Below are 23,826 nucleotides of genomic sequence, written 5' to 3'. Positions count from 1 at the left end.
GCTTTGTCGAGTGATAACACTGCGTAATATGTGTATTAATTGTTCTGTGAACGATAACGTCCTGACAAGAACAGTTCATTACCTTTGCAGATGCATAATGCTACTCTCGCTGCACAACACACCGCCAGGGTCGTCATTAGCATCTATGCGGATACGCTCGTGAGTCATGACAAAAATGTGAGCAGAAACGTGGCCGCGTGGGAGCTCGTGTGGATAACGGGACAGGCGAGCCGGCGGCGGTCCCCCCCCCCCTCCCCCTCTTTTTTTTTCGTGTCTCTCCCGCTGGGGGCTGCCTCCGGGACAGGACCAGGTGGCAGCGGCCGGCCTCGCCCTGTGTAAACTGGAGCTGAGGCGCTCCTGCAACTTCATCTCCGCTTCTGCACCACACTACTCTGCTTCTCAAATATCAACACTCAGTTACGCAATTTTAGCCCTGTCTTCGCACAATCTTCCGCTTCAAACGGCTCTGCCCTTCGTCTTCGAAATTTACATTAAGGAATCAAATACAGAATAATCATAAAGTCCACGAAATATTTCAAACGATCGGTACAGCTAAATAGCCAAGAACAACGTAACAAACGGCACAGTATTTGAAATACAAACTTTCAAACATTTTTTTTACAATGCTTATAAATGTTCTAGGAATCCACCCTTCCTCACAGGGCACGCGTCTAATCCGTAGCATAATTTTGCCAGCACTTACCCAGCCTATCAGGAATAAGGGTAAGAACAGCTCATGCGATGCGATGTCGCTAGTCTTCGAGGTTCTTTGGAACAGGTGGAACACAAGCGCTATCCTTGATGTAAATCCACAAGAAAGAATCGCAAGGCGTCAAGTCCGATAACTCGAGTAGTGGCAGATCAGCAGCCGAACACGGCCTATCCAACGACGTGCCAAGGTCTCATTCAGGTAATATCTTACACAATTGTAGAAACGCGGAGGGCCGTCACGTTGCTGAAAGATGAAATCCTTCTTTTAGTTTTAAGTTGTGGAATGGGCCTACCTCGTAACTGCAGTATATCGAGATAGGAGATACCATTGACAGTTCTCTCAGCGAAGAAGGAAGACGCATAGATTGTCTTGTTCGACACCGTACAGAGGGTGTTAACTTTCGCGGAAATTTGCCAAGCAAAGTTCTTTGCACTTTCATTATAGATTCGCAATGCGCACGTTTTAGCACAATATGCCTTCTTTGCCTGGTTCACCATAAATTTAAGCAACTATCGTCGATACCGCCTCTGTTGGCGGTTTTCCAAAATAAGTATTGGTACCAAGTTAAAAAAAAGATGGTCTTTCGCATACTGTACCATCTGTTACGTTATGTTTAGCCATTTACCTACATCGATTTTCTTAAAAACGTTTCATCAACTTTACATATCTATATAGAGCCAAAGAAACTGGTATACCTGCCTAATATTGTGTAGGGCCCGCGCGAGCACGGAAGTACCGCAAGACGACGTGGCATGGATTCGACTAATGTCTGAAGTAGTGCTGGAGGGAACTGACAACGTGAATCCTGCAAGGCTGTCCATAAATTCGCAACAGTGCGAGGCGGTGGAAATAGATCTCTTCTGAACAGCACATTTCAAGGCATCCTAGATACGCTCAATAATGTTCATGTTGGGTAGTCTGCTGGACAGCGAAAGTGCTTTAACTCAGAAGACTGTTCCTGGAGCCACTCTGTAGCAATTCTGGACGTGTGGGGTGTCGCATTTTCCTGCTGGATTTGTCCAATTCCATCGGAATACACAATGGGCACGAATCGACGCAGGTGATCAGACAGGATGCTTACGTACGTGTCACCTGTCAGAGACGTATCCAGACGTATCAGTCCAACTGCACACGCCGCACACCATTACAGAGCCTCCACCAGCTTGAACAGTCCCCTGCTGACATGCAGGGTCCATGGATTCATGAGGTTGTCTCCATAGCCGTAAACGTCCATTCGTTCGATACAATTTGAAACGAGACTCGTCCGACCAGGTAACATTTTTCCAGTAATCAACAGTCCAATGTCGGTGGTGACGGGCCTATGCGAGGCGTTAAGCTTTGCGTCGTGCAGTCATCAAGGGTACACGAGTGGCCCTTCGGCTCCGAAAGTCAATGTCAATGATGTTTCGACGAATGGTTCGCACGCTGACACTTGTTGATGGCCCAGCTTTGAAATCTGCAGCAGTTTGCGGAAGGGTTGCATTTCTGTCACGTTGAACGATTCTCTGCAGTCGTCGTTGGTCTCGTTCTTGCAGGATCTTTTTCCAGCCGCAGCGAAGTCGGGGATTTGATGTTTTACCGGATTCCTGATATCCACGGTACACTCGTGAAATGGTCACGCCTAATTCAATTTTCAAGCAAGTATCTGAACTGAAATCGCCGGCGGACAAGGGCTACTACTCGAAATATTTTGTACTCACTCCCCTCTACAAGTCCTCAAAGTTTATAACGGGACTTTCTGAATGCTAGAGAGAGAGAGAGAGAGGGAGAGAGAAGACGATGGGGTGGGGGTGGGGGGCAGGGCAGGAGGGAGGGAGGCACGGGTCCCAATTTCTTCGTGCGTGTTGAGGCATAACAACTTCTTCGAAGTTCGCATGCCCCGTCTGTATTAATACTGGGGCAATATCACAATATCAACTTACCAGACATGCGAAGTCTCGGAATATAAAACCGCTAAGTAATTAACTGTAGTACGAAGGACGAGAACTGGAAATAAACTTTCTAGCTGTATTCTTTTTCCTTTTAGTGCTATTATACAGCTGTAACATTCCTTGTAGTTTAGGATTTGTTTTAGATCGCGATGCGTGGTTAGGAAAAAAAATTAATCAAGCTGTTCTCGGCGATATGGTGGTAGTGCAGCGACCCAAGGACACGAGGGAGGGCTATATGCTCGTCGTAGCGCAACTCACGTGTTTTCTGTGCTTATGGAGACAGCTTCACTGTTTGATGGTCTTTGATGGCGGCACGAAATGGATATGGGAAAATGAATGTAAGGCAAGTGTAAAATCATTGCAGATCATTGAAAACTCGTAACGAAATGTACCAATTACATTTGGACTTTGAGCCTGATCTAGCTTTCCCGGGTCCCATAAACACTGTGCTAATGCTAACGACTGCAAAACTCGCGGTATCTACATTGAAGCAAAGTGCAATAACAGTTTTCTAGCTCGGTATACAGAATGCAACAATACTAATTATTATTATTATTTCTAATACTTGGCAACGGCCTTTCCGCAGTGGCTACACCGGTTCCCGTGAGATCACCGAAGTTAAGCGCTGTCGGGCGTGGTCGGCACTTGGATGGGTGACCATCCAGGCCGCCATGCGCTGTTGCCGGCTTTCGGGGTGCACTCAGCCTCGTGATGCCAATCGAGGAACTACTCGACTGAATAGTAGCGGTTTCGGTCAAGAATCTATGTCTTGGTCATATGTTATTTTATTAAAAGTTATTACAGTTTCGGCTTGGAGCCGTCATCAGATCTAAAAGTTAAAACAGCGACTCCTAGGCGCGTAATCAATACAGTGCTGCTGTAACTTTTAGATCTGACGGCTGCGAAGTTGAAACCGGTAATCAATTTTAATTAAATACTTTCTGACCCTAATAGACTTTTATAATTAATCCGATTGAAAGGTCACGCTACTCCGCATTCACGGAACTGGTGGTATATGAACGCGACCGCACTAGTGGTAGAGCGCATTTAGACGCAAAATGCTCGCAACAGCGTTAACGACCAAAAACGTCTTAGTTCGTAACTGAATGTTGTGAGTCATGGCGCTGATGTGTGGCCGATGTTATAGGGACAGTCAAACAAGCAGGTGGCATCGTTTCCAACAAACAGTGCGTACTACCGAGAAGCTAGATCTGCTACCTTACGTGCCGCAAGCTTGACCGCTGACTTCATACTTCACTCTGACGGCTGACTTGGCTGCTGACGATGACTTCACCGCGCTGCACCTCTGCGGACGCCTCCTAACAGGAAAAACGCTGAATTCTTGACACAATATGTTTCCAGGCAGGAATCGTTTGACCGTTGCCTTTAGATGCTCGGAAGAAACGCGAAAAAATTGGGAGATCTGACGTCATTGGAGATTTAAAAAGCGATTGTATAATTCTGTACTTGATTCTCCTTACATTCTTACTGCATCAAAAATACCTTTCCAGCTTTTGTTGTTTATTGCGTATCCCGTCCTGAAGCGTCAAGATAATTTACTGTCTTTACCGGCGATTCTGCTGATGCAACAAGCCCTGCTCGAAGCTACCATTACTCGTATACTACTTGCTAGGTGCTCACAGCGTACTGCTAAAATACACTCCTGGAAATTGAAATAAGAGCACCGTGAATTCATTGTCCCAGGAAGGGGAAACTTTATTGACACATTCCTGGGGTCAGATACATCACATGATCACACTGACAGAACCACAGGCACATAGACACAGGCAACAGAGCATGCACAATGTCGGCACTAGTACAGTGTATATCCACCTTTCGCAGCAATGCAGGCTGCTATTCTCCCATGGAGACGATCGTAGAGATGCTGGATGTAGTCCTGTGGAACGGCTTGCCATGCCATTTCCACCTGGCACCTCAGTTGGACCAGCGTTCGTGCTGGACGTGCAGACCGCGTGAGACGACGCTTCATCCAGTCCCAAACATGCTCAATGGGGGACAGATCTGGAGATCTTGCTGGCCAGGGTAGTTGACTTACACCTTCTAGAGCACGTTGGGTGGCACGGGATACATGCGGACGTGCATTGTCCTGTTGGAACAGCAAGTTCCCTTGCCGGTCTAGGAATGGTAGAACGATGGGTTCGATGACGGTTTGGATGTACCGTGCACTATTCAGTGTCCCCTCGACGATCACCAGTGGTGTACGGCCAGTGTAGGAGATCGCTCCCCACACCATGATGCTGGGTGTTGGCCCTGTGTGCCTCGGTCGTATGCAGTCCTGATTGTGGCGCTCACCTGCACGGCGCCAAACACGCATACGACCATCATTGGCACCAAGGCAGAAGCGACTCTCATCGCTGAAGATGACACGTCTCCATTCGTCCCTCCATTCACGCATGTTGCGACACCACTGGAGGCGGGCTGCACGATGTTGGGGCGTGAGCGGAAGACGGCCTAACGGTGTGCGGGACCGTAGCCCAGCTTCATGGAGACGGTTGCGAATGGTCCTCGCCGATACCCCAGGAGCAACAGTGTCCCTAATTTGCTGGGAAGTGGCGGTGCGGTCCCCTACGGCACTGCGTAGGATCCTACGGTCTTGGCGTGCATCCGTGCGTCGCTGCGGTCCGGTCCCAGGTCGACGGGCACGTGCACCTTCCGCCGACCACTGGCGACAACATCGATGTACTGTGGAGACCTCACGCCCCACGTGTTGAGCAATTTGGCGGTACGTCCACCCGGCCTCCCGCATGCCCACTATACGCCCTCGCTCCAAGTCCGTCAACTGCACATACGGTTCACGTCCACGCTGTCGCGGCATGCTACCAGTGTTAAAGACTGCGATGGAGCTCCGTATGCCACGGCAAACTGGCTGACACTGACGGCGGCGGTGCACAAATGCTGCGCAGCTAGCGCCATTCGACGGCCAACACCGCGGTTCCTGGTGTGTCCGCTGTGCCGTGCATGTGATCATTGCTTGTACAGCCCTCTCGCAGTGTCCGGAGCAAGTATGGTGGGTCTGACACACCGGTGTCAATGTGTTCTTTTTTCCATTTCCAGGAGTGTAATTGTTCCGTCTCGGTTTGTACACAAACACCAAATTTTCCTAAAACGGATTTTGTTAAGTGGATTTGGGTGCTGCAGAAAGGTGAAACCATAAACCACATGCAATTTCAATTTTATAGACAGAAAATACAGCCAATCGTCGTGCTTTAAATAATTATGCCGAAACATTCTGCCGCAGAAGAAATGAAATTTTCACTCTGCAGCGGCTGACATGAAACTTCCTGGAAGATTGAAACTGTATGCCGCACCGAGACTCGAACTCGGGACCTTTGCCTTTCGCGGGCAAGTGCTCTACCATCTGAGCTACCAAGCACGACTCACGACCCGTCCTCACAGCTTTAATTCCACCAGTACCTCGTCTCCTACATTCCATAATTCACAGAAGCTCTCCTGCAAAACTTACTGAACTAGCACTCCTAGGAGAAAGGATATTCACTCTGTAGCGCAGTGTGCACTGATAGGAAACTTTCTGGAAGATTAAAACTCTGTGCGTTTCTTCCAGGAGTGCCAGTTCTGCAAGGTTCGCAGGAGAGCTTCTGTGAAGTTTGGAAGGTAGGAGACGAGGTACTGGCTGAATTAAAGCTGTGAGGACGGGTCGTGAGTCGTGCTTGGGTAGCTCAGATGGTAGAGCACTTGCCTGCGAAAGGCGAAGGTCCCGAGTTCGGGTCTCGGTCCGGCATACAGTTTTAATATGCCAGGAAGTTTCATTATGCCGCTGCTCTTACCATGGTTTCCCTTATTTGTCCCAAGGTAAGTCTAGGCTGGTTCTTTGACAAACGACCTGGACAGTTTCATTTGCATTTGGTCTGAGTAGCTCCGTTGAAGAATCTGGATCTTAAAAATAACATAATAATCTTAAGAACATTATTCTGCTGGAACTCATCCTGCCTTACTACCAAACTGACATAGCAATGCCCTGGAACTTGCGCTAAAACGATCCAGGACTCGTATAACTATTTACTATTCACTCGAACGAGCTGGAAGACGAAATTGATCTCTGTCTAAAACCTTCTTTCACCAGAAGTTACAATTATCTTGTCCAAAAATTTCGAAAATCAGATACATTAGCTAGTTTTTATTTTAATACGTTTATAGTTCCAATGATATATTGTCCGGAAAAACTAAGTTCCAACAAGAGGACTCCCCCAGTAAAACATCTGACAGTAAGTCTGAATATTTCTGGTCTCATTTAAGTTAGCAGTTTGTAATATTTCTGGCTTAGTCAGCCATCATATTAGGCTCCAAGAAGCTGTTCCCAGAGCAGTGGAGATGCAAGAAGTATATAGATGACGAAATGTGGTGTGAGGTACCTGTGATAGATGTTAGATTTCGTACCATTCCCGTGAGAAAGGCCGCCTGCATAACGCTAATGGTCTGTGATTGGCTGCTGTGTTCGGAGCAAGGGCGCCAAAACGTTAAAGTATAGTTGTTATTATTATTAGTTTAACTACTCATTGGAATGACTTCACTTTTTAATATAAATATTTCTCAACAGCTGACTATCAATCAGTCATTTTAGAATTATTAAAAACAATTTAAATCAAAAACAAAAGACTGACGAAATTGCAGACGAAGCACTTCGGAAGCGTTCGGGTCACGCCTTTTCTGGTATGGCGCGCGAAGTGTTTCGGGCTGTTCGTCACTCTGGATTAGGCAGTCGAGAAGAACAGACATATTGTCTGTCGTAGTATGTGTTTCAAATTTTTATTTAAGTTCCTGTTCGTCACTCAGGATTAGGCAGTCGAGATGTACAGTCATGTTGTCTGTGGCAGGATGTGTTTGCCAGTATTCAGTATTAAAAGATTCACTCCGGTAGTAATGAGGCACAGCCACGCGCCACAAATAATGTAAAGATACATTTTCATAAACATTGTGTTTGATCATGTACTTTGCTGTAACAGAAGGTGTTGTATTAAGATCATGTAGTCTTCTCGTTACCTCAGGGAGTCACACCTAGTGATACGTGGCTGGCGACCACGGGGCCCCGAGCTGAGTCCTAACATTGCTTCCACTTACTTATGTCAGGCTCCTCACTTTTATCTTTCCTGTCTGGCCACCCTCGGCCAGCTCTTGTTCTTTTCCGACCCTGACGCTATTAGGTTTCGAGGGCTAGGGGTCTTTCATTTTCCAACCTATACTTCTCATGCAGCATCTGACCCGAGGCGGGCGGCTGCAAAAGGCGTCTGTATCCCATGTTAGGGGCGGCCTCCAGAACTGCGGAAGGCAACGGAATACCACCGCAGATTATCTTCCCTGCATAATGCAGGGCTTCCTCTCATGTTAAATCAGTGTCCGGAGGTAAAATAGTCCCCCATTCGGATCTGGATCTCCGGAGGGGGGGGGGGGGGGGGACAACTTGAAAGGAGGCAAAAAATCAAAACGATAATTGGTACCTGGAATGTCAGAACTCTGCTACAAGCAGGAAAACTAGAAAACCTTAAAAGAGAGATGGAAAAGAATCATATGGACCTCGTAGGAGTTGCTGAGGTAAGATGGAATGGACATGGAGAGTTGCAGTCAGATGAATATGTATTCTGCTACTCAGGAGAAGTAAAAGGAATTAATGGAGTAGGAATGATTATGACAAAGGAACTGGCTAAATGTGTGGAATATGTAGACTATGCAAATGACCGGGTTATTGGTGTAAGGCTGAAAGGAGCACAAAAAGATTTACTGATTGTCCAGGTGTATATGCCAACTTCAGAACATGATGACCAAATTGTAGAGGAAACGTACAATGTAATAGAGAGAATAATGGACGAAAATAAAAAATGCTGCAAAATAGTAATAGGAGACTGGAACGCCATTGTGGGGGAAGGGAAAGAGGGAAACATAGTAGGCAGTCATGGTCTTGGAAAGAGAAATGACAGAGGTGAATGGTTAATTGACTTCTGCAGAGAAAGGCAGCTGATAGCGGCAAACACATGGTTCAAGAACCACAAGAGGAGGCTCTACACTTGGAAATCACCAGGGGGTAAATACAGAAACCAAATCGATTTTATACTGGTAGAAGAAAGATATAGAAATGGAATCAAGAACGTGCACACATTACCAGGTGCAGATACTAATAGTGACCACAACTTACTCATGGCAGAAATAGAAATAAGAATGAAAAAACTGAAAAAGGCGACCATGGTGAAAAAGTGGGATTTAGAGAATATAAGATCCAACAAAGAACAAATTACAGAACTGCTGTCTCGGGAGTTTCTAAACACATTATGAGACAAAGAGTCACCAGATAATGTCAACGAGTACTGGAATATGCTGAAAGAAGGAATCATTAAAGCAGGACAGCAAAATATAGGATATGTAAAAGGTAAAAGGTCAAAAAAACCGTGGGTCACACAAGAAATGGTTTCCAAGATGGAGGAGAGAAGAAAATTGAAAAACAAGAACACTGAAGATGCAAGAAAGATACACCGAAGGTTAAATAATGAACTGCGAAGAGAAACAGAGCAGGCTAGGAAAAAATGGCTAAAAGAGGAATGTGATGAAATTGAAGAACTGGAGAGGAAGGGAAGATACGACTTACTATACAACAGAGTAAAGACTATGGCCGGCCGAAGTGGCCGTGCGGTTAAAGGCGCTGCAGTCTGGAACCGCAAGACCGCTACGGTCGCAGGTTCGAATCCTGCCTCGGGCATGGATGTTTGTGATGTCCTTAGGTTAGTTAGGTTTAACTAGTTCTAAGTTCTAGGGGACTAATGACCTCAGCAGTTGAGTCCCATAGTGCTCAGAGCCATTTGAAGCCATTTAGTAAAGACTATGACATGGGAACAAAACAGAGCAGGAAGTGCTACTATGGAAATTTTGAGTAAAGACGAAGAGGTAGTGTACAAAGATCGTGACGATGTCCTCCAGAGATGGGAAGAATATATATAAGAGCTATATGACACAAATAGCAAACCAGAAACTCTGGAACTTGAATCACACAACAGTGTAAGTGATGAAGAGAAAGGACCGACCATCATAATGGAAGAAGTAAAGTCTGCCATAGCTGCCATGAAAAATGGCAAAGCGGTAGGTACAGATACAATACCGGGAGAAATACTAAAATGCTTGAACCACAATGGAATAAGAGAAATATTGATGTTATGTAATAAAATATATGACAGTGGTGAATGTCCTGAGGACTTTCTGACAACAGTAATGATTCCATTACCGAAAAAACAAGGAACCAAGAAATGCAGCGAGCACAGGACAATCAGCCTCATTTCACATGCAGCCAAAGTGATGTTAAGAATAATTAATAAAAGACTTGAAAAAGTAATGCAGGAGAATCTCGGCGAGAAGCAGTCTGGCTTTAGACGGAATACGGGCACCAGAGATGCAATAGGGCTCCTACGAATATCTTGGGAGAAAGGTTTATTGTTAGTTGGTTGTTTTTGGGGAAGGAGACCAGACAGCGTGGTCATTGGTCTCATCGGATTAGGGAAGGATGGGGAAGGAAGTCGGCCGTGCCCTTTCAGAGGAACCATCCCGGCATTTGCCTGCAGTGATTTAGGGAAATCACGGAAAACCTAAATCAGGATGGCCGGACGCGGGATTGAACCGTCGTCCTCCCGAATGCGAGTCCAGTGTCTAACCACTGCGCCACCTCGCTCGGTAAAGGTTTATTGAAAAAGAAAGAGACCTGTATATGTGCTTCATCGATTTAGAAAAGGCATTTGACAATGTGGTTTGGGACAAGCTGGCGACTATAATGAGGGAAAAGAGAGTGGACTGGAAAACCAGAAGACTTGTAAACTCATTATATCTTAATCAAAAAGTTTCAGTTAAAGTGAGAGGAGAAAGTACAAACTGGATCAGACTAGGAAAAGGAGTAAGTGGCTGTTTATCACCTACTATTTTCAACCTCTACTTGGAAAATATGATTGACCAATGCTCATTAGATGACAAAGGAGTAGAAATTGGAGGAAGAAGAGTAGGGTGTTTGAGATTTGCTAATGACATGGTCCTTCTAGCCACAGGGGAAAAAGAATTACCGGATTTGCTGGACACCATTGCAACTAACGGAAAAAATATGGAATGAAAATTAACACAAATAAAACAAAAGTATTGGCACTAGGAGGAAATAAGGATTTAAAAATTATGCTGAATGGAGAAATACTAGAACAGGTGCAAAATTTTAAGTATCTTGGAAGCAGGATAGACACCGACTGGAAGTGCACCACAGAAATTAAAACAAGGATAGCAATGGCAAAAGAGGCGTTTTATAAGAAAAGGAGAATCTTCTGCAGAGGTCTGGACAGAGAACTCAGAAAGAGACTCATAAAATGTCTTGTATGGAGTGTTCTTCTATATGGCGCTGAAACATGGACTATGAGGAAAAAAGACAGGGAAAGGCTGGAGGCTTTTGAGATCTGGACATGGCGGAAGATGGAAAGAATAAGTTGGATGGACAGAGTAAAAAATGAAGAGGTACTGAGAAGAGTGGGAGAGAAAAGACAATTACTAGATGTAATAAAGAGAAGAAAAAGAAATTGGATTGGGCGTATATTAAGAAAGAATGACGGACCGATAAAAACAGTTTTAGAAGGTTATGTAGAAGGGAAAAGGAAGCGAGGAAGGAAGATATTCCACATACTGGATGACATGATGGACGGTACAACATACAGCAGCCTTAAGAAGGAAGCAATGGATCGCACAAAATGGAGAAGCAAAGGACCTGCTAATATAGCAGATAACTGATGATGATGAGTCTTCTCGTGTGGCTATATTAAAATACGCGAGTGGCATCCCAAAGAAGTGATACATTATTTCAGAATAGAACCTCGCTAAAAGTCAGTTTCAGCCTCAAGATACAGAACCTACGACCTGCGTGCTGTTTTCTGCGCTAGGGACATCAACTTGAAGACAGCAGGTTAGTGAACTATAACAGAACCTTCGTATTCCACAAAGTGCAGTGGAAACAACTAGGCGCCTCACGTGTACTGCATGCACAGAACAAATGTACTCAGTGACACGTCATCTGCAATAATGCAGAGGAGGTAATGGAGGATGATCGTTATTAACACCAACAATCAATTCATTCTTCCTTTCTTGCCGTAAGTTTCATAACAAGTAGTAAAGTTCCACAAAAGCTCCCTTGGTGTTTATTAGACGCTTACACATCTAACGGTTCTCAAATAGCATTCATCTGTGAATAGCTTTTCTGGCTTTTAGTTTGGCAGACTGAAGAAAATTATGTTTATCACCTACGTGAGATGTGACATCGTAAAGGAAAGCGTACAGCGTTCTGTGGGTGGGTGCTCCTGTACAAAAGTATTTCCGTTATGCATAACATACACCTAGACTATCTCCGTCTGGAGTTTCTGAACGTTTTGTGACGCTCTAGTACCGACTAAACATGTCGATGACGATTCCTTGAAGCTCTTGGAATGAGTACCAGGCTGCTCCTGCACACATCTACAGGCATACGAGAACGTCGCAACGCTGACTGCTACAAAGGGATACCACTATAGCGAATGATGAGTATTTGGAATGTGTTTCTATTTGCAAATATCGTTGTTATTCAAAACACTGAAGATAACTTCCAAAGGTCAGTATACCAGCTAAATTGACACCCTCCTTCCCTTCAACCACCCCCTCCCCACATACACTCACACTGCCCTTTGTTACCCAATTACCTGCTTCTTCATGCCTTAGGACGTATATTATGAAGATAGCACATTATAGTCAGGTTCTCCTACAGAGCTCTTTTCTTCCCCAATCTATTCAGTATCCCTTTATTACTTGTTAGATATACTCATCTAATCTTCAGCATGTTGTCACTACCGTTTATTATTTTCTTATCTGTACTATTTCTCACCCACGTTTCACTTTCCTGTAAGACTAGTCTTCAAACAAATATTTCAGAATAGACTTCCTAACAAGACAGTTTTTTTTTTTTTTTTTTTTTTTTTTTTTTTTTTTTTTTTTTGTTATTGCCACTCAGCATTTTACATCCTCTTTACTTCGTCGTTGTCAGTTATTTTGCCCATATAACAAAACTTGTCTTCTATTCTTCTAGTTTCAGCGTCTCATTTCCTAATTAACACCCTCAGTATCAAGTGACTTAGAACGGTTGCATTCCATTACACTCGTTTTGCTTTTGTTGACGTTCATCTCACGTCCTCTTTCCAAGAAACGATTCATTCCGTTCATGTGATCTTACAAGTGCTTTGCAGTCTGTGACAGAATTACAATGTCCCTGCAAATGTTAAGGTTTCTATTTCCTCTCCCTGAAGTCTGATTCATTTTACAAATTGTTCCATGGTTTACTTTACTGCTTGCTATAGGCTAAAACTCTCATTCCCTTCTTGACTATTGCCCTCCTTTCCTGTCCTTCAGGTTTTAGAATTTCTATTCAGTTTGTACTCGATAGATTTTTGCTCCATGTATTTATCCGTGATTATTTCAGAATTTGGACGAATGTATTTCATTCAACACTGGCAGACATTTGTTCCAAATCCACAAATTCTATATATACTGAGCTGACAAAAGTTATGGGATAGCGATATGCCAGTATAAAGATGGCAGTGCATTGGTGAAGTTGTCATTTGTACTCAGGTGATTCTTATGAAATGGTTTCCGACGTGATTATGGTTGCACGACGGGAACTAACAGACTTTGAACGCGGAGTGGTAGCTGAAGCTAAATGCATGGGACATTCCATTTCGGAAATCTTTACGGAATCCAATATTCCGAGATCCACAGCGTCAAGAGTGTGCCGAGAATACCAAATTTAAGGCATTACCTCTCAACACGGACAACGCAGTGGCCGACGGCCTTCACTTACCGATCGGGAGCAGCGGCGTTTGCATATGGTTGTCAGAACTAACAGAGAAGCAATAGTGCGTTTAATAACCACAAAAATCAATGTGGTACGTACGACGAACGTATCTGTTAAGACCGTGCGGCCAAATTTCGCGTTAAAGTGCTATGGCAGCAGAGATGCGAGTGCCTTTGCTAACAGCACGACAGTGCCAGCAGCGCCTCTCGTGGGCTCGTGACCATATCGGTTGGACCCTAGACTAGTGGAAAACCGTGGGCTGACCAGATGAGTTTCCATTTTAGTTGGCAAGAGCTGATGGTAGTGTTCGAGTGTGGCGCAGACCCCGCGGTCTCATGAACCCAAACTGTCAACATGGCATTGTGCAAGCTTGTGGTGGTTCCATTATGGTGTGGACTGTGTTTACAAGGAATGGGCTGGGTCCTCTGGCACAACTGAAACGGTCACTGACTAGAAATGGTTATGTTCGGCTACTTGGAGACCATCTGCAGCCATTCACGGGCTTCATGTTTCCAAACGACGATGTCATGTCATCGGGACGCAACTGTTCGCGATTGGTCTGAAGAACATTTTGGACAATTCGAGTGAATGATGTGCCCATCACCCGACATGAAAACCACTGAACATTTATGGGACATAAGCGAGAGGTCAGTTCGTCCACAACATCCTGCACCGACAACACTTTCGCGATTATGGACGATTGTAGGGGCAGCTCAGTATTCTTGCAGGGTACTTCAACGACTTGTTGAGTCCACATCAAGTCGAGTTGCTGCACTACACCGGGCAAAATGAGATCCGACACGATATTAGGAGGCATTCCATGACTTTTGTCACCCCGTTGTATGTGGAATCATCTTCCTTCAGTCTAACTTGCCAGTCAGCGCGACACACAGGAACCGAAACTGATCTCCCCACCCATGCAGCACGTTGACTGCTACCAGTAGTCCTTTGCGCTACACATCGTCGACGAAGGAATCGTTGATCGGTATCTCTCTTTGCCCTTCTATATTACTGAAATACTTTTTGCGAGAGTCACCACACTCGCACTGAGGTACGAGGCAAAGGCACCCCTCTGTTACTACTTACGATCGCCCTGCAAGCAATCCGATTGTCCTGAGATAAATGCAGGATCCGACCTCTCGACTGGAAACAGAAAAATAACAGTATATGCTTATATGAGTTCATAGGCTTCCACGACGGACATCATTTCGGATTAAGTAATTTTAGGCCGCGTCATTGTAAATATTAACACAACTAAATATCCGACGTTTCGAGCGGCTTGTTATGGTTCTCTTCAGGGCAGTTCACTACAATATACTAGTGAATGTCTTCCTTTGTATACTGTCATTTTCGGTTATCTGGTGGCTAACGATGGCACACATCTCAGATATCGTTGGACAATTTGGAGAGATTTTTATGGAGGGTTTGGCTGTACTATACGGTATTGTGTGCGCTATCCTGGTGGCTGACTGGAAGGCAACTCTAGTAGCTGACTGGCAGAAGGTAGCATATTGGCAGTATGTTGTCTGTGACACTCTGACAACAAACGCGATTTTCTGAGGCCCACTAAGAAACCCGTGAATGCTCTCCACACTGAAGGGATCTATCTATGACATTCGGTGTGAATGCGACACCTGTATATTGGTGAAACGTGGAGACCCACTATCACTTGCATTTCGGAGCATGAACGTTACGTACGACTGGGACAGAACAACAAGTCAGCTGTAGCAGAACACGAACAAAAATGTGACCGTCCTATCAATTTTATAGAACCTCGCGTGGATGCAGGAACGGAAAATAAAGAGACGCTATCGAAATACACTCCTGGAAATGGAAAAAAGAACACATTGACACCGGTGTGTCAGACCCACCATACTTGCTCCGGACACTGCGAGAGGGCTGTACAAGCAATGATCACACGCACGGCACAGCGGACACACCAGGAACCGCGGTGTTGGCCGTCGAATGGCGCTAGCTGCGCAGCATTTGTGCACCGCCGCCGTCAGTGTCAGCCAGTTTGCCGTGGCATACGGAGCTCCATCGCAGTCTTTAACACTGGTAGCATGCCGCGACAGCGTGGACGTGAACCGTATGTGCAGTTGACGGACTTTGAGCGAGGGCGTATAGTGGGCATGCGGGAGGCCGGGTGGACGTACCGCCGAATTGCTCAACACGTGGGGCGTGAGGTCTCCACAGTACATCGATGTTGTCGCCAGTGGTCGGCGGAAGGTGCACGTGCCCGTCGACCTGGGACCGGACCGCAGCGACGCACGGATGCACGCCAAGACCGTAGGATCCTACGCAGTGCCGTAGGGGACCGCACCGCCACTTCCCAGCAAATTAGGGACACTGTTGCTCCTGGGGTATCGGCGAGGACCATTCGCAACCGTCTCCATGAAGCTGGGCTACGGTCCCGCACACCGTTAGGCCGTCTTCCGCTCACGCCCCAACATCGTGCAGCCCGCCTCCAGTGGTGTCGCGACAGGCGTGAATGGAGGGACGAATGGAGACGTGTCGTCTTCAGCGATGAGAGTCGCTTCTGCCTTGGTGCCAATGATGGTCGTATGCGTGTTTGGCGCCGTGCAGGTGAGCGCCACAATCAGGACTGCATACGACCGAGGCACACAGGGCCAACACCCGGCATCATGGTGTGGGGAGCGATCTCCTACACTGGCCGTACACCACTGGTGATCGTCGAGGGGACACTGAATAGTGCACGGTACATCCAAACCGTCATCGAACCCATCGTTCTACCATTCCTAGACCGGCAAGGGAACTTGCTGTTCCAACAGGACAATGCACGTCCGCATGTATCCCGTGCCACCCAACGTGCTCTAGAAGGTGTAAGTCAACTACCCTGGCCAGCAAGATCTCCGGATCTGTCCCCCATTGAGCATGTTTGGGACTGGATGAAGCGTCGTCTCACGCGGTCTGCACGTCCAGCACGAACGCTGGTCCAACTGAGGCGCCAGGTGGAAATGGCATGGCAAGCCGTTCCACAGGACTACATCCAGCATCTCTACGATCGTCTCCATGGGAGAATAGCAGCCTGCATTGCTGCGAAAGGTGGATATACACTGTACTAGTGCCGACATTGTGCATGCTCTGTTGCCTGTGTCTATGTGCCTGTGGTTCTGTCAGTGTGATCATGTGATGTATCTGACCCCAGGAATGTGTCAATAAAGTTTCCCCTTCCTGGGACAATGAATTCACGGTGTTCTTATTTCAATTTCCAGGAGTGTAATTGAAGACCCTAACTACATGAACAGAGAGGACTGCTGTAAGTTACCTAAAGCCTGGCTGCCAGATAGCATCGCTTGATGCGGGTTTAACAGTAGGCCGCGACAGGACTGCCGTGCGGCCTTAACGCCTCGTTGCAGGAAGACACTACCCCCCCCCCCCCCGGATACCAGCTGCCGATTTGCTACTGTCTTCCAGTCACGAGAGATTGCCTACCAATCACCAGTGTGGCACAGCCAGCAGACAACCTACCAATCACCCTCTAGGGTTGGTTTCCAGTAATCAGGGTAATACGGGCAAAAGCGTACCGTACAGCTACCCCCCTCCATAACATGCTCTTTAAATTGTCCAGTGACATCTCAGATATGTGATGTCGGCAGCCACCAGATAATCGAAAATGATAATATATAAAGGAAGACATTCCCTGAGGAGGACCGCAGCAAGTCGGTCGATACTTCGGCAATTTAGATCTTTTTAGTAGTTTACAATGACGCGCTCTTTACCTAAAATTATTTTATCCAAAATATACGCTTGGTCTCCAACACGCATTTTGCGAAGTCTTTGGCAATCTCGTGAATATAGATTAGAGATACGAAGAATAAAGTCACTTCAAAATCAATAACTCAGATTCACACAAAATTAATACGTACAGTGTCAATTTGCATAAGATCATTTTGCGTACTAGGCCGCGCCATTATGAAACACGAAAGCAACTAAGAAGCCGACATTTCGACCGGCTTTGTAGCGGTGTTCATCAGACCAACATTCTTGAGCACAAATGTTCCACATCGCTCTGTTCGAAATTATAAGAGCAACGTATTCTGATACGTCAACAGGTCGAGTCCTGTTTTGTGGAGTATCATCAGTCATCACCGAGGCCGAGAGTGGTGCTCGGCAGTGGATGGCGCTTCTGTGTCGCTGGGCGCAGGTGGAGAGCGCTCTGGCCGCAGCTAATGCTCTGCTCTCCACAGCTGGGGTGCGGCGAGTGCCTGCGTGAAAGCTATAACTGCAGTGCTTGTCGGCGTGACCGCGTCCACAGCTAACACGATCTACTTAAAAATAGCGGGCGACACCCTACGTGCAGGACGTTAACCAAATAGTTGCACATAAGCTTGCTTACATGTGACACCTGACAAGGAAATGTTTACTGTTATATCCACAAAAGAATACAATAGCTACACGAGTGCAGTTCAGTCACCACATTCGATAAAACAAGTCACAAGAAAAGAAGAACGACGCGAATTCCATCGGAACACATATTTTAAAATTACAGCTCAGGTTTTAAATGGTTCAAATGGCTCTGAGCACTATGGGACTCAACTGCTGAGGTCATTAGTCCCCTAGAACTTAGAACTAGCTAAACCTAACTAACCTAAGGACATCACAAACATACATGCCCGAGGCAGGATTCGAACCTGCGACCGTAGCGGTCTTGCGGTTCCAGACTGCAACGCCTTTAACCGCACGGCCACTTCGGCTGGCTCAGGTTTTAAAAAAATTAAATCGTTGTACTGTAAGGTGGAAAAAAATTGCATGCTTAGTAGACTGTTGGTATTCTGCCCGGACAGATAGATGCACAGTTAGTTTTCAGAAGAAACTGAAAACACAGGCTGAAAGAAGTACTGAGAAACAGAGACGAAGGACTCTTCCTGAAATTAGCTGCATACCTGAGAGATAATTTTTACCCTTTAAATCGACGAGATTCTCAACAAAAACGTCAGAGAGAGAGATATGAAATACAAATCGTGAATGCGGAAACAAGAAAAAAGAATTCGCTAGTAATTTTATTATCGTGACCACAAAAAAGGTATATCGATAAAGAGAGGTAAGTGGACAGAAGTAGCTATCAAAGTGGTATGATGAAACTGGCAGCTCATTTCGAAAGGACGCTACGTAAGCTCAGATCCAGGTGAGGCTGTGGGTTCGTTGCGGCCGGCTGACCGCATGCAGTTGGTGACGTATGTGTGCTGGGAGCGGCTAGAGGCCTGTGCGACGGTGGGAGCGGCACGAGCGCAGCAAAGGTTACACGGCAGCAGCGGGCCTAAAGGTCTCTCCCAGACCCAGGGAGAGAGTCCTGGAAAAACAACCCTTAAAGCTGTAGCCAGGGCGTTAGAAAAGTGAAAACCGTGCACTCGTCACGTTAGTGCTGCTCGCACTCACTCACTGTGGGCGAATTTCCCTCACAGCATCCACTTGCTCCGTGGGGTACAGGTGGCAGATCAGACATGTGCTTGTGCTATTGGTCTTAATGTTAGCGAACTTTCAAGATACACCACCTGTTGGCGATCGTATTTCGTATTACACACGGAAACATTTCATGAATGCAAAGCTTTCAGTGGAAGACTCATTTCTGACAACGTAAAGATTGATGCATCAAAAGGTCACAGATTACACAGACATGCTGGATTATTATCAAACACCGTGGAAAAAATTCTTGCCATTTTTACGGCTGCTGACAGAAATATGATGAAAATTATGCGAACTATGATCGTTCGGAATGCACTGTGCTTTAATAAGGTGACAGCTTGTGACGAAAACTGTTTGATCTTGGTTCAAACATAGAATTCACTGATGTACCCAGCATCAAAGACCTGCACGTAAATACTTTAACGAGCCTTAGAATCTTACAATAAAGTAATGAATATATTATTTTGGTAAAAAAAGTGGGTCAGTCCTCCCAGAGTTTCTGGAATAATGTTGAGCATATCTGGGAAAGATTAATCACATATTACAAACGAAGGCAAGGACATAACACTGTTTCAATTTCTTCGTGATAATGATACAGCGATTTGCGCCTGCATTTATATAAAACTATACATATGGAAAAATTAGAATTATGTATTAGTACCTTCAGCTGTTGACGGGCGTTGATATATATCAACGCGGACAGGTGAAAATGTGTGTCCCAACCGGGACTCGAACTCGGGATCTCCTGCTACATATTATCCGAACTCTTATGGCACTTGGTAAGAATGTCTTCCCCGAGTAATGAGTGTGTTGGGTAGGGACACTACGAACGTAGTGTGTGGACATATAAAGTGAGAATGTGGGTCTCGCAAGAGGCGCGCGCGAGATAGTCCCTGTAGTCGCACTATCTTCTGTACCTTCGGTGGCTCAGATGGATAGAGCACCTGCCATACAAGCAGGAGATCCCTAGTTCGAGTCCCGGTTGGGGCACACATTTTCACCTGTCCCCATTGATATAAATCAACGCCCGTCAGCAGCTGAAGGTATTAATATATAATTCTAATTTCGTTCTAGACGGCTGCAAGTCATCAATGGCGTATGTTCTTGCGGACATGTCCGAAAGAACAGACACCATATCCATATAAGTATATGGAAAAAGATTTTTGAAGAGCTACCAGTGTTGTCTCATCTTTTGGACTATAATTGGTTTCAGAACATATAATTCAACTGTCACACGACTAGAAATACGTATAGTGTAACAAAAATTAAAGTCTTTTTAACAAGTGAAAGTCAGTTTATTAAACACCCGACGTAAATTATTGTACTCAGCTTGTGGGATGTTATTGCTGTTGTATTCAGTCCAAAGATCGGTTTGATTAATTGACTGATTGCTTGCTTGGAGGGAGAGGGGATTAAGGAGCTAAACAGTGAGATTATCCAGTGCCACCGTCAAAGGATAGCTCACATGGAGGTATTGACATCGACCAGAAATCTGATCGAATTGTGATAGTACGTAGGAATGGTATACTCGAGACGCCAAAACTAATGTTGATACCAGAGATGACGAATAATTGTATAACAGATAAAAGATTATGTATCTGGCCAATCTTTCAACCCCCCTCCGCCCACCAGGTTTATCTGCGGTAGGAGGAACCAGCCCCCGTCCGACCCTCCAACGATCCTACACAGGATAATTACAGTAACGGAATAAATAATAAATAAATAAATCCTTGTAGCCCGGTGGAGAGTAGGTATGGAATATCAAAAGTAAACAGGGTAAATCCGTAACTAACGCTACTACAACAGTAAAATAACGTGAAACAATAATATATGACATCTAATGAAACTGATGAATCGCATACCTAATAAATTTTTCCGTGCGCTCAATAATCAAGACTGCCATAAACCAATAAATCAAATCTAGTATTCTACAATAACACTTTCACAAAGCTCATCTTTAAAAAACGGGGCCGATTCGATGGAAAATATGAGTAACTTGCACAGGCATGACATATCATCTCTTCCTACATCTGGAGGCTCCCTTCGATGCTTTGGTCTATCAAAGTGAAACACATTTCGTCAAAAAAAGGAAAACCAAATAACTGTCACATACAAAGTTTCCCCACGTCATCATCATTATGAGACGCTGATGTAGAAGACGGTCGTGCGGAAGGAAATACTTTCCACGGCCGTGGGGCGAACAAACGGAAAGCTACAACAATCTGGCGATCATGCAGCACGGGTGTAGCGCCTGCAGCAGTCTCTATGCTTTGTCCACGTTTTTTAAAAATATTTTAGCGTTGGAAATCCAACAGCCTGGAGAATGTTCTAAAGTACTGTGATATACAGATATTATGGTTTATGTCTAAGTTTAAATTCGAAACTATAAAAATATAGTAGCTTAAATGAATTATTTAAAAAAGCAGATCCTACGGATAAAGGCGCAATTCTAAATCGCTAGGAACTTCATAAACACAAATATAAAAGAACAAAAAGGCGCTATTCTGATAACCACCAATCAAACAAAAAACTTATTTTTTCTTCACTTTCCGTAAATGTCAGATGACATTCAAAGATAATACCGAACTGCTAAGGAAGAAGATGATAACGTGAATATGTGTGTGTGTGTGTGTGTGTGTGTGTGAGAGAGAGAGAGAGAGAGAGAGAGAGAGAGAGAGACAAAAACGGAGGAATAGCTTAGACGAATTCGTCTATTTCCCCCAGAAGACAATAGATGGCGTCGAAATGAGCCATGAAGAAGGAACAAAAGATTTAAACCATATAAAAATGGTAGCCGGAAGCTTTCCTTTTGACGTAGCCGCGAAATATTCTTGTCATTGTCTTAGAAAGTAATCTACGAAAATTGGTAGCGCATAGACAAAAGAGCTTGCCTATCGAATTTCATATGCATAGTACATTTTTTTCCCTCTATCGAATCAACAACGACACGAAAGTTAAACTGAAACTACTCTTTGTAACAGTCATGCGGCAGACAGACACGAATGTCATTCCAGCAATATCCACGCAGTTTCGTTCTCTCTCTTTCTCGATTCACTGCCGACGACCTAATTCGATTTCCAGTAATGGAGTCACGGAATGCAATTTTTTCGACACGAAGCGCTGCTAACGATACAGATAGAGAGGATATTAGGTTAAGAGTTAAATTCAATATCTGCGTTCTCGCTACGGCGAAACGCGCTCCGAGCCGGTTCACACGCAACTTCGAGCCCGTCGTCCCCATAGCCCACCTTCCTGGAGATGTTTCCATCGCTCGCTATACAGGGCAAGTGCTACATCTACATATATCCTCCGCTAGCCACCAAGCGGTGTGTGGCGGAGGGCACAATTCGCGCCAAAGTCATATTTCCCTCCGTATGCTCTACTCGCGGATCGCGCGAGGGAAAAACGACTGTCTGAACGCCTCAGTACGAGCTCTAATTTCCCTTATCTTTGAATGGTGATCATTGCGCCGTTTGAAAGTTGGTGGTAATAATATATGCTCAACATCCTCGGCGAAGATCGGACGGAATTTAGTGAGCAGCCCCTTCCGCTTAGCGCGCCGTCTAATTGCAAGTGTGTTCCACTTCAAACTTTCTATGAGATTTGCAACGCTCTCGCGATGGCTAAATGTACCAGTCACGAATCTTGCCGCTCTTCTTTGGACCTTCTCAATCTCTTGTATCAGACCCAACTGGTAGGGCTCCCATACAGACGAACAGTACTCTAAGACTGGACGAACTAAAGTATTGTAAGCAATTTCCCTTGTTGAAGGACTGCATCGCTCCAGGATTCTATCAATAAACCGCAATTTAGAGTTCGCCTTGCCCGTTACTTGTGTAAACTGATCGTTCCATTTGAGATCATTTTGAATAGTCACACCCAGATACTAGACGGATGTTACCGCTTCCAAAGACTGGCCATTTACTTTCTACTCGTACATTATTGGGGATTTTCGCTTTGTTACACGCAGTAGGTTACACTTACTAATAGAGAGAGATAACTGCAGTCATTACACCACGCATTTATTTTCTGCAAATCCTCACTGATTTGTTCACAACTTTCGTGTGATACAACTTTCCTGTAGACTATAGCATCATCGGCAAAAAGTCTAATGCCACTGTCAATACCATCAACCAGATCGTTTACGTAAATCGTAAAAAACAGCGGACCTATTCCACTGCCATGGGGCACACCTGAAGTTACGCTTGTTTCTGTTGAAGTCGCCCTGTTCAGGACGACATACTGCTTCCTGTCTATTAGAAAACTATCTATCCAACCGCACATGTCATCTGATAGGCCGCAAGCGCGCACTTTTTGGAGCAAGCGACAGTTCGGAACTGAGTCGAACGCCTTTCGAAAGTCGAGAAATATGGCATCAGCCTGGGAGCCGGTATCTAGAGCCTGTTGTATATCACGCACAAAGAGGGCCAGTTGCGTCTCGCATGACCGCTGTTTCCCAAAACCGTGCTGGTACTGCAGATGAGCTTCTCAGAGTCTAGAAAGGTTATTATGTCTGCTACAACAAATCGATGTCAGTGAAAAGTCTGCAGGAAACGGCCTCGCACCAAACCTGTAACATTACCCTACTTACCTGTGCTCATATGCCTCCAGTAGCTACGCCTTCGTCAGATATTGCTGAAAAGTAACTGCCGAAATTAGGCCAATTCAAATCATGTTGTCCATTGTACGTTTACAGCGCAAATCACTTTAATTGCACTTTGATATTACTTATCCTACTGTTTATGGCCAGATCGAGTCTCATTTGCTATAATTTATGCCTAGATAAAGGGTAAGCCACATACTACACTCTGTTGATATCCTATAACTTGGTTGTTCGAGTGCAGTAACTTAAGTAAGACATACTGATTCACATTAACTAAGCAAATTATTAACACGTTCCT

General features: G+C 45.2%; 1 protein-coding gene and 1 pseudogene across 1 annotated transcript in view; one reads left to right on the top strand and one right to left on the bottom strand.

The window, feature by feature from the left end:
- Positions 1 to 23,826, bottom strand: part of LOC126257510 (myosin-I heavy chain) — an 829,484-nt gene that overhangs the window by 696,511 nt on the left and 109,147 nt on the right. The gene's annotated exons all lie outside the window — the stretch shown is intronic.
- On the top strand, positions 3,211 to 3,328 carry LOC126211874 (5S ribosomal RNA; annotated as a pseudogene).

The sequence above is a fragment of the Schistocerca nitens genome, chromosome 1 (genome assembly GCF_023898315.1).
Source record: "Schistocerca nitens isolate TAMUIC-IGC-003100 chromosome 1, iqSchNite1.1, whole genome shotgun sequence".
In the NCBI taxonomy this organism is placed as follows: domain Eukaryota; kingdom Metazoa; phylum Arthropoda; class Insecta; order Orthoptera; family Acrididae; genus Schistocerca; species Schistocerca nitens.
The sequence above is the reverse complement of the archived record's forward strand: the minus strand, read 5'-3'. Positions and strand labels throughout refer to the sequence as shown.